At 41.8% G+C, this 11113-nt stretch overlaps 1 long non-coding RNA gene across 3 annotated transcripts in view; it reads right to left on the reverse strand.

The window, feature by feature from the left end:
* The window catches only part of LOC144375059 (uncharacterized), a 70260-nt gene extending 68952 nt beyond the window's left edge, over window positions 1-1308 (reverse strand). For 2 of the 3 annotated variants that reach the window (XR_013434413.1, XR_013434415.1), the window contains exon 1: window positions 1188-1308. This is a non-coding gene — a long non-coding RNA (uncharacterized LOC144375059). The remainder of the gene's footprint in view (window positions 1-1187) is intronic. The other variant, XR_013434414.1, reaches the window with a different exon arrangement.
* Window positions 1309-11113: the final 9805 nt, after the last annotated feature.

Consider the following 11113-nt stretch of genomic DNA (forward strand, 5'->3'; position numbering starts at 1 on the left):
GGTTGGCAGAATTGGAAAGATTATAACGAAATAAACAGTTTTTTTAAAAAAAAAAGTGTGGAAGATACACAAGACATCATGAAAAAAGGTTTTGGGGCTGGTAAGGTCAGTGGTAGGGTGCTTGCCTAGCATGTGCAAGGCCCTGGGTTGGATCTGCAGCTTCATCAAAAAAGTTAAATAAAATTCAAAACGGCCCATCAATGATCAAGCAGGGCATTGCACACCACTGACAAGGTGAAGGCACTCAGACCTAAGTCCCTGGCCTAGATATCTGACACAGGCACAGACTGCACAGGTCCATCTAGAATCTCTGCTTAGTTATGTCCTAACACCACTCTATTTTTTTTCTTCCAAATAAAATAGAATTTTTTTTCTTCTCCTCAAGATTTCCCTGTTGGTTAATGGCCCACCACTTACCTAAGTGCACAAGGGAAACTGAGGGGTCTTTAATTTCATGTTCTTTCCTGTAGCATTCAACTAAGACCCTCACCTGACCACTTCTCCCCATCTCTACTGCAACACCACCCCAAACCACAGCTGCTATGGGCCAGGGTTAGAGCAATGGCCTCTGACTGGCCTCCCTGTTCCTGCCTTTTATGAATCCATTTTACACACCACAGCCAGAGGGCCCTTTGAACTTAAATCAGATCGTAGTACCCCCTGATTTAGAATAAGATCTGAGCCCCTTGTGAGCTCCAGATGCTGTCTCCTGTTTGCCTCTGGGGTCTCAGCTCCTGCCCCTTCCGGCTTTGCTCCCTAACTCTTCTGCTACCCCGGCAAATTTCTGTCTCTAAACACTCAGAGTCCACTCCCACCTTGATCCTTTGGATTCAAGTTTCCTTTTTCCCTAGTGCTTTCCCCCAGATCTCTCATTTGTCACCTCAGGGAGAACCCCCTCCCCGACCTCATCTGAAGGGTCTCCTCATCCTGCTCGAGATCATCATTATCTTCTTCCCCAGTTGCATAGACCTCTCCCAACGTAGGCATCTCATCTATTCATTTGTCTACATTTTATTGTACCAAATATCCACAAGAGCAGGGATCTTACAGACCTATCTCCAGCCTCTAAGGTTCCTGGCAACCAATATCTATGGTAAATATTTGTTGAATGAATAAACTGCAATATTTTAGAAAAGCAAAAGCAAAGAATGAATTCAAGAAGTTCTCAAGAAAACAAAGCAGATTACCTACAGAGGAATATGATCAAAGTTATCCATCTTCTCACAAACAATATTGGAACTAGAAGAAAAGGTAGTGATACTTCACGGTTCCAAGAGAAAATAATTTTCATCCTAGAATTAGATGCCCAGCCAAACTTTCAATCAAATCCAAGAACAAAGTCCAAAAGTTTTGAGCATGGAAGGGTTCAAACTCTGCTTTGTTACAAACACCCTCTGAAAGAATGATTCACAAATTTACAAAGGAGGAGGAGGAGAAGGAGAAGAAGAAACTAAGAGTGAAACAGAGTCAATCTAAGCATTGTAAGAAATAAAACGAATCCCAGAATACAACCTGTGTAGCAAGCCTAGCAAGTAATTAGTCCAAATTAAAGCAAGAAATCAGAGGGCTCAGAAGAAAAACACTCTTCAAAAGAAAATAAGCTGTAGCAAATTACATAATTAAGAAATGGGTAAGGTTTCCTTCCTCAGGGAATGGCATGATATAATAAGAGTGATAATAATATATTACCTTCCCTTCTCCCTCCTCCCACTCCCAATTGTTTCTCCTTGTTTTTTTAAGTTATATTCTCCTTTTAAAATTGTAAAACACATTTAATTGAGGTGTAATTTACATATGATAAAATGTACAGATTTCAAATGTGCTATTCAATGCATTTTCATAGATAGCTAGTACATTATCACCACAGCTGGTGTGCACGTGACCCATCTACCTTACGTAGGCATCATTCCAGAAAGTTCCCTTTGGGGTCAGCTCCCAGCTCAGCCACAACTGATGCCATTTCTATGACTGTGTCTTAATTTCCCAGTTCTAGAACTCCTCATAGAAGCAATCATACAGCAAGTACTCTCCAGCACCTGGATTTATTCACACAGTGTATTTTTAGTTACCCACGTTTGTTGCAGTTACTTTACTCTTTTTATAGTTGAACATATTATCAATATAACTCAATTTGTTTATCCGGTTTTTTTTTTGTTTTTTGTTTTACTGATGGCCATTTGGATAATTCAAAGGATTGAACATTACGGGCTGGGGTTGTGACTCAGCCATAGAGCACTTGCCTAGCACGTGCGAGGCCCTGGGTTCGATCCACAGCACCACATAAAAATAAATAAATAAAGATATTGTGTCCAACTAAAATATGAATATTAAAAAAATTTTGAACATTATGCAGAGAGCTGCTGTGAATGTTCTTACACAAGTCTCATGCTGGACAGGAATTTTCATTTCTCATCCGAAAGCCTAGGATGAGAATTGTTAACTCAGAGGTTAGATGTTAAGTTTAACTATGTTAAAAATTGTCCAACTGTTTTCCAAATTGATGGTGACATTTTTACATTCTAAGAGTTGCTCCACGTTCTCAGCAACACGAAGCAGTGTCAATTTCTTAAAATTTTATCCATTTTGTTGGGTGTGGAGTGGCATGTGTTGTGAATTTAGTTAGCATTTGATGCTCCGTAATGATCAGCAGCTTTCTATGTGTTTCTTGGCCACCATTATGTTTTATTTGTTAATTGGCCTTGTCCATGATTTTTATTATATTGGTTTGCTTTCTAACTATTGAGTTGTAAGGGATTTTATATATTCTGGAAATAAGTCAAATATGGTATTGCAAATATGTCTTCCAAGTCTATGACTTGACTTTCCATTTTCTTAGGTCTTTTGAAGAGTAGATGTTGTTTATACTAAAATCAAACTTATGAAATCTTTTTATTTAATCATGTCAGTTACTTTCTATTTGTCCTGTCTATTCTTTTTTTTCTCTTTCCCTCTTTTCTTGCCTTCCGTTCAGTATATTTTTTATTATTCATTTCACCTCCTGGTCAGCTTATCAGCTATAACTATTTGTTTTGTTATTTTAGTGTTTTCCTAAGGCTAACAGTAAATATTAATTTATATCTACATGCTTTTAAGTTATATGACACCATTTTACATATACCAACATGTACAGCCCAGAGGAAGAGACTTAGGATAATAGACCATTTCTTCCTTCTAAGGCTGAGTGGGTTGATCTCTTCCATAAAGTTTTTCATCTTCTATTGTTGTCATAATGCATGTTAAAAACCTCACACTGCATTATTATTTTTGAAACAATCATCTTTTTTGGAGGGAGAAACCTGGATTCAACCCAGTGATGTTCTACCACTGAGCCATATCCCCTGCCATTTTTATTTTCTATTTTGGGACAGGGTCTCCCTCTCCCTAAGTTGCTAAGCTGGCCTTGAACTTGTGATATTCCTGCCTTGGTTGCTGGGATTAAAGGCATGCCTCATTACACCCTGCCCCCATTATCTTTTAAAGAAATTTAATCAATAAGAAAAAATTAAAAACATATTTATATTGTGGCATTTCCAGTACTCCTCATCTCTTTGTCACAGATCCATATTTTATCTGACATCAGTTTTTAAAAAACTGTCTATGTCACCAGGGTCTGTTGCTAATGACTTGCTTTAACTTTTGTACATATTTTATATCTTTTATTTTGCCTTTGTTGAAAGATATTTTGGTTGTGTATAGTAATCTAGGGAGATTGTTCTTTTTAGTCATGCTTATTTTTGTTCTTCTGTATAAAATGTCTATCTTTTCTTCAATTGCCTTAAAGTTTTTTTTTTCCTTTATCATTGTGGGCTTGGGGCACTTTTTTTAGTTGTAGATAGATACATTATTTTTATGTGGTGCTGAGGATCAAACCCAGTGCCTTGCACATGCAAGACAAATGCTCTACCACTGAACTACAATCTCAGCTCTGAATTTTTAATTTGATTATTGATTCCTTCATTTTTTTAAAAAAAATAGTTTTTAGTTATAGTTGGAAACAATATCTTTATCTTGTTTACTTATTTTTATGTGATGCTGAGGATCGAATCCAGTGCCTCACATGTGAGAGACAAGCACTCTACCACTGAGCTACAATCCCAGCCCCATATTCCTTCATTTTGAGGATTTCCACTTGATTCATTTTCAGAATCTCTCTTTATTGTAGTGATCTTACACTTTCAGTGTTTTTTCTTTGATTTCACTCCTTATATTGTCTTTTAGATAGAACACTTTAACTATGAATTTTCCTCCACTGTGATGTCAATGAAGTCTGTTGTTGAAGTATTATGGGTTGTTTGAAATAATTTGTCCCCTTGCTTTTTCATAATGTTCATATGTCCATCTATTTATCAGTGTCATTTTGAGTTCTTTTAAGTGAAGGACTACTTTGTGAGCTTCTTTCTCTTAAGACCCCGGGTTTGGGTGGATATCTAGGTTATATTTTAAAGCATTGTGTGACCTCTGCTGATCCCAATATCAGTTCTACTCAAAGAGACACCTCTGAGCCCTATTTACTGTAATCACTTCTGAGGCAACCCTCATTCTATTTAACCTTGTTAAGAACAAAAACTTGTTGCAATTGTTCTCTGTCTTTCCTCAAATTCAAATATAAATCTATAATAAAGTTCTGGAACAGATCAAAAAGTAAGTTAGATTTAGCAAACTTAAATGCATGCTAAAAATGAGGAAGGGAGAAAGATTAGACAAATGAGAGTAGAAAAAGAAGGGGGAGGGGAGAACAGATCTATAAACGGGTAATTTACACCAAGGTAGAAAGGAGAAATGGATGGATGGATTTTATTTAAGGTGGTAGTGGATAGTGCAAGAAGATGAGTTGGGGTGGGGGCAAGAGAAGCAGGTATAAACTAGAGTGAGGAACATAGGAAGATTGATTCCAATTAAAGCTTTAAACTGTTAAATGAAATACATTCAAATGGGTTGGAGGTACAATGTTGGCTACTGGGTTAACAATTGTCATTCAAATTAAGGAGTTCCTTATATGATAAAAGTTGACATTAGAGGTGTGTATAGTGTACCATGTCAAGGTGACAAATATTCTTGTTCAATCTTGGTTTGGGTTTCATTGGGGTTTGAACATTTAGCAGCTGTCCATTAATCTTTGGCTGTGGGTCTCTAGTTGCTATGATCCTCTTACCAGTAGCTTCTATTTTGTCAGTTCTGGGGCCTGCAGCTGACAGCTCAGAGGGTACAGTGTTGTGAGTTGGCTGACTCTAATGTTGCACAAGTTCAGGATGCAGGCTCTGAAGTGCCCATATTTGCTGTGGGCCAGTGGTTTATCTGTTCCTCTCTACTGGATCCTCTTCACAGTAGTGAAGATCTGGTAGCTATCTGTGCGTGCAGGAACACTGGTTGTGTACTTTCCACAGGTATGTTGCAGTAATATTCACCCTGATGCCTTTGCTCTCCAAGGTGCTATAGTGAAGGGTCTCTGGTAGTCACCTTGATTCTATTTTCTACTGCCCCAGGTTGTGAATGGAGGGCATTGATTTCCTCTGCTTAATAACTGTAGTGCAAAGTTCCACAACTATCTAAACAATATGCCCTTTCACTTGCCACTTGTGTTCAAGGTTCAGGCTATGTACCTATTAAGGTTGGTATTAGCACCTTTCTCCTGTGTATAGCCTCTGGCAGTTTCCCTCTGCCTCTGTGTGTCACTGATATTCAGGCAGCTCTCCCTGGTATCATGCTGTGATCCAGGGGACTATCCCTAGGCTTCCCATGATGCCTCCCCCCAGTACAGTGGTTGGGGCCTGGTGAATCCACTTTCTTTTGTTCAAGGCCAAAGCTGTCCACTGTGCCCTCTGAGTGGAGGGGGCGAGCAGGCAGCCTGCGCAGAGCTTCCTGCCCTTGCCTGGGTCACAGAGACTGAGCGGAGCTTGCTGGCTTTCCTGGCACCAGTTCCCTCCAGCCCCTTCATTCCCCTTGTTCATGGTGCAGCGTGGGGGAAGTTTTCGGTGATTAACAGCTAGTAGTGGTCCTTCTAGAAGTTCTTTCTGGCTGGATTCTTAAGAGGTCCCACTGCAGGGGACTTCCCTCTGGTTTCATTTGCAGCCGAGCGGCCGTGGGAAGATGCCAGGCAGATTTAAGAGGGTGACAGGTCGGCTGTGGGCTCTACCCTGAGCCCCCGGCCCCCACCCCAGCTTTCTTTTCCTGGTTTGGTTTTAAGCTCTTTGTGGTGTTTTCAGGAGTCTTCTGTATTTTAAATTTTGTCTGTCTTTCCCACAGTTTTAAGAGGGTGAATTAACAGGCCACCACTGTCCCCGCCTTTCCCTCTCTGCCACCCCTTCCCCCATCTGCAGGTTGGGTCAGGGCACTCTGAGTTTGGTTTTCTCCTCTGGTAACCTACCTTCCAGTGTCCCCAGGTCTCAGACCATGTAATATGTTGTCTTAGGGCATTTATTTCATCACTCACCTTTCCATTCGGCTTTCCTTTCCTGCCTCCTTTCTGAGCTGTGAGGTGACCAGGACACGCAGCCTAGCTCTCTTCCGCCCTCTTCCCCACAAGCTCCGCTCCTTCTCCACTGTCTTCTGTGGCTTCTGGTAGCCACATTCGGCCACCCACTTACTGAAACATGGCTAGTCTGAGGGAGGAGCTGGATTTTTTAAAAATTTCATTACATTTTTATTAACATAAAATTTAAATCCATGGCCCCGTGTGATTAGCAGCCTTCATACTGGACAGAGCAGATACAGATGTTTTATTGTCGTGGAGAGTTCTGTAGGACAGCACTGGCCTGGGATGTGGGAGAGGATTATCCAAAGAATCAAAACTAGAGAAGATGGAGCATGGGGAGCTCTTGGCAGTGAATCTTGAGGAGATGGGGGAGGTTTGACTCTTCATCTCATTTCCTCCTTGATGCCTCAAATATTTATTACCTATGTCAGGTCTTGTTGCATTTCCAGAATGCTCATCCCTCCAGGGCATCTCAGTGTCCATGATGGGCTATTCTTAAAGGAATTTGACGATTTGGAGTTAAGGTTTTGTGTGAGACTTTAAAAAATATTTCTAAAGAGGAAATACTTATTTTAACACATTCCAATAGAGAGTCAAATGTTGTCAAGTTGTTAATCCTAACTTTCTACCTAACACCTGCAGCTTTGATGAAATAAAAAAATTATTCTAGTTGGTAAAACTGAATTGCTAGCCATTGCTTTTTGTGTTCTGCCCCTTAAGACTCTCTGTTTTGACTGCTCGGGCCCTGGGAGAGTCACAGCTCTCCTTGACAGGTAAGTATAGAAGGTCAGAACTTCTCTGAGAAAGGAGGTGGCATTTGTTGGTGGCACCTGAGCATCTCCATGAGATGGGCAACGTGAGGGCATCTGTACTTCTTAATTTACCTTTAATTACCTATAATCTGACTTTTTTGGTAACAATGAACATGACTGGGTTTTTTATATAATTTAAGCTAATAAAAGGTAGATTAAATAGAATCAAACTAAGTGGCACTATCCTTTTAGGAAAAGAAGAGCAATTCCCCTACAAGGCCTACCATGCCCTCCACACTACTTGCTTCCCACCCTCTCTCTCTTTCCTTCTCTGTGCTTCCGTCTCACTGAGCCTCTTGCAGGTGCCCAGGATGCTGCACCTGCCTGTGCCTGGGGTCTTGCAGGAGGCGGATTTCTCACTGTAAATTGCCTGACTTGCTCACACTCTTCTGACCTTTTCCTTTGGGCTGGGAGCAGGTAGGGAGGGTGCTTTTGCTCTCAGGTCTCACTCAGACGCTATCTTCTTAGGGAACTTTCTGTGGCAGCTTGTGTTTTCCAAAGATGGCCTCAACAATCTCTGCTCTCCTATGTCCTCTTCTGTGACATGACCTTGCCTCTGTCAAGAGAAGGAGTCAAGTTCTCCACCCCCCTGAACCTGGGCAGGACAACAGCACACGACAGAGACGACATGCTGAGGCTTTTGAGAAGAGCCTCAGTGAGCCTCAGGAAGACTAGAAGCTTCCGTGTGGGTCATCTGGAATGCTCACTCTTCAGACAGTCCTTTTTGCAACCCAGGGAGAAGTCCAAGCCCCATGGAGAGACCATGTGTAATACTAGGTCCACAGCCCCAGCCAGGATCTCTGACCACAGCCCTGTGAGTGAGCCATCTGTCCTGTCTAGACCCAGCCAGATAGCTGAAGCCCCAGCTTTGACAGACCCCCAGAAAAGAGCTTTGAGGAAGGGTTGGGACAGTGGGTAGCTCAGTGGTAGAGCACTTGCCTAGCATGTGGAGGCCCTGAGTTCTAATCCCCAGCACTGAAAAACCAACTAAACAAACAAAAACTCCACAAGGTGATCCTGGTCAGCACACAGAGTCATGGGAATTAATAAGTGACTATTTTAGGTTTGGGGGGTTGAGTTACAGAGCAGTAGATGATCTACCTTCCCTAGAGAGGTGAGGTCCCCCATTAAACTCTGTTAGAGTCCCCACTTTTCAGTAACAGTGAATAGCATGAGGTGACCAGAGCCAGGCACTGTTACAAGCACTTCAACCAAGAACAACTACCACGTCATTCTGTCCTCACAAGAACCCTGCGAGGGAAAGAAGCATTTGAAAAATCCTTCTTCAATTACAGAAGCAAGCTGGGCTGAGCACACTCGCCTCCATGCTCAGCTAGCATGTGCTCCAGCAGCCTCTTGACAGCATCTCCCATGGCTTTTAATTGTACCTTTGTCTTTGTAATTATTTGGATGAATGTCTCTATTCCCATCCATACTGTGAGCTCCATTGGGGTTGGGACTATGTCTGTGTTTGTTGAGTGAATCCCTGGCGTTCAAAACAAGCTCACAAAATCAGAATGGATAAATCTCCTAAGGAGCTCACATTCATCACAAAAGAATAAATGTCAACTGCCTAACTGTTCTTTACAATATAGTACCCAGCTTGTAGTTTAGAGGTGATATATGTATTTGTAATTCAAGTGAGTATAGCAGAGTGCTTGGGATATATAGCATCAGAGCAGGCAGATTTGGTTCAAATTCTGAGTTGAATATCACTTTAGTCAAGTTAAATGACCTCTCTAAAGTCTTCATTTCTTCACCTATGATAATAGATAAATACCTTGCTAGTTGTTGAGGATGAAATGTGCATCAGTTAGATTTGCATCAGTGTAACAAAATACCTGAGGTAATCAACTTTAAAAAAGGAGGAAAAGTTTGTTTTAGTTCACAGTTTTGGAGGTTTCAGTCCACAGCTGGTTGTCCCCGTTGCCTTTCAGCCTATGGGGAGGCAGTACATCATGACAGGAGAAACTGTTTATCTCACGGCATCCAGGCAGCAAAGAGAAGGTTCCTTAAAGTGTACCCCCCACCCGCCGCAATGACCTGATGACCATCCCCTGGGCCCCAGCACCTTCCAAGTGTCAAACTGGGAGTAAGCCTTGTGGGGTGCATTTCAGGTCCAGATCACAGCAAAATGATATAGGCAAAGTGTTTTGAACACAGTCCTTGGCACTCAGCCCCAATAAAGAGTCTCACTGTCAAACAAGCCATAGAAAATACTTCCAACTCACTCTGCTCATATTAAACATCAATCAAAACATGAGCAACTCCTGTACATGGCAGTAGATAGACCTATCCACTTTGTCACCCTCACTCACTGAATGGGTAAAGCAGAGCTATGCTGTGGCCGTAGTAAACTTTGCATTATAAATGCAACTCTTGAGGGCTGGGGATGTGGCTCAAGCAGTAACGCACTCACCTGGCATGTGCGGGGCACTGGGTTCAATCCTCAGCACCATATAAAATAAAATAAAAATGTTGTGTCCACCGAAAACTGAAAAATAAATATTAAAAATTCTCTCTCTTTTAAATAAATAAACAAAGAAGCACATAAATAAATAAATAAATAAATGCAACTCTTGATTAAAGATTCTACTACCTCAATATACTGAATGAGGTCTCATAAGGAAGACTGCTTACAGAACCTTCGCATGCTAGATGGTTTTTTCCATTCAGGGCCAACAGCCTAACTCCACGCAGGTGAAGAAGGGCAGCTTACCTAGGGTATTTCTAACACACAACCCTTGAGGAGCTCCACCCCCGGATCACACTGCCCTGAAGGAGGTCAACCATTTGGGTTTAGAAGACTTCTTTCCCACAATTCAGAAGCCACAGCTGCCAAAAGCAAAAAATAGACAACACCTGCTGTGGCTTACATCACTGAGAGGATAAATTTAATAAGCATGCGCAAAGGAGGCAGAATGTACTTAGTGCACTCACAGAGGCCTCAAGATTTGCTCTGTGGGCATGATAAAAACATGACTGTTGGAAACCTGACACCGGCTCGATATGTTGTCAATGGGACTTTTTATTTCCCAGGAAACTGGCCAGGTGTTTGCCAGTTTCTGCACATTTTTGTGCAACTCTTCATTTTCTTGTGGCCTCAGTAGATTTACCAGCTGTTTCCACGCTACTTCTAATCACTCATCCCCCTAATTGGGAGTGATGCACAGTGTGTGTGTGTGTTTATGTATGTGTATGTATACAGTGTGAACAATGTACACACTAGTCAAATGAACAGGGAATCATTTTCATCTCCAGTACCTTATATGAGTGTTCCCCATTTAAGGACTGTAAATGATGGAAGTAAACTAGCATGTTACCCTTTTTCTCAACTGAGGAAACCCAGGAGCTGGGATCTCACCTTCACTTGATCAGCAGGGTTATTATAAAGCCTCCACAGGTTCAGTCCAGGGTGGGCCAGTCAGTCCTTTGCAAGAGAAAACTGTTTATGAAGGCCCATAAATCAGAACCGTGGCCTTGTCAGTTTGATCAATGTTTTCTGTTTCCATTTGAAAGAGGAAAGAGGAGCAGAACAGCTCAATTGGCCATGAATTCCTGCTCTGCTGATGTGGGTCCTCATCTTCACTGGCAGGTGGTGCATTCACTGGGGCAGGATCTAGACAAATGGGAGGTACACTGCAGCTTGGGGTGCCACTCTTATGCCACTGACTACTCATCATTGGGCTTTCTCCTCTGAAGAGACGGATCAAAACAAGGTTAACTTTTTAGCATGGAAAGGTGGAGCAAGCCCCAGACTAAATCCAGGACCCCTAAGAGAGTCTGTGACATCAGACAATGCATTTTATTTTTCTATCTACAACTTCTG

This window comes from Ictidomys tridecemlineatus, chromosome 2, assembly GCF_052094955.1.
Source record: "Ictidomys tridecemlineatus isolate mIctTri1 chromosome 2, mIctTri1.hap1, whole genome shotgun sequence".
NCBI lineage: Eukaryota > Metazoa > Chordata > Mammalia > Rodentia > Sciuridae > Ictidomys > Ictidomys tridecemlineatus.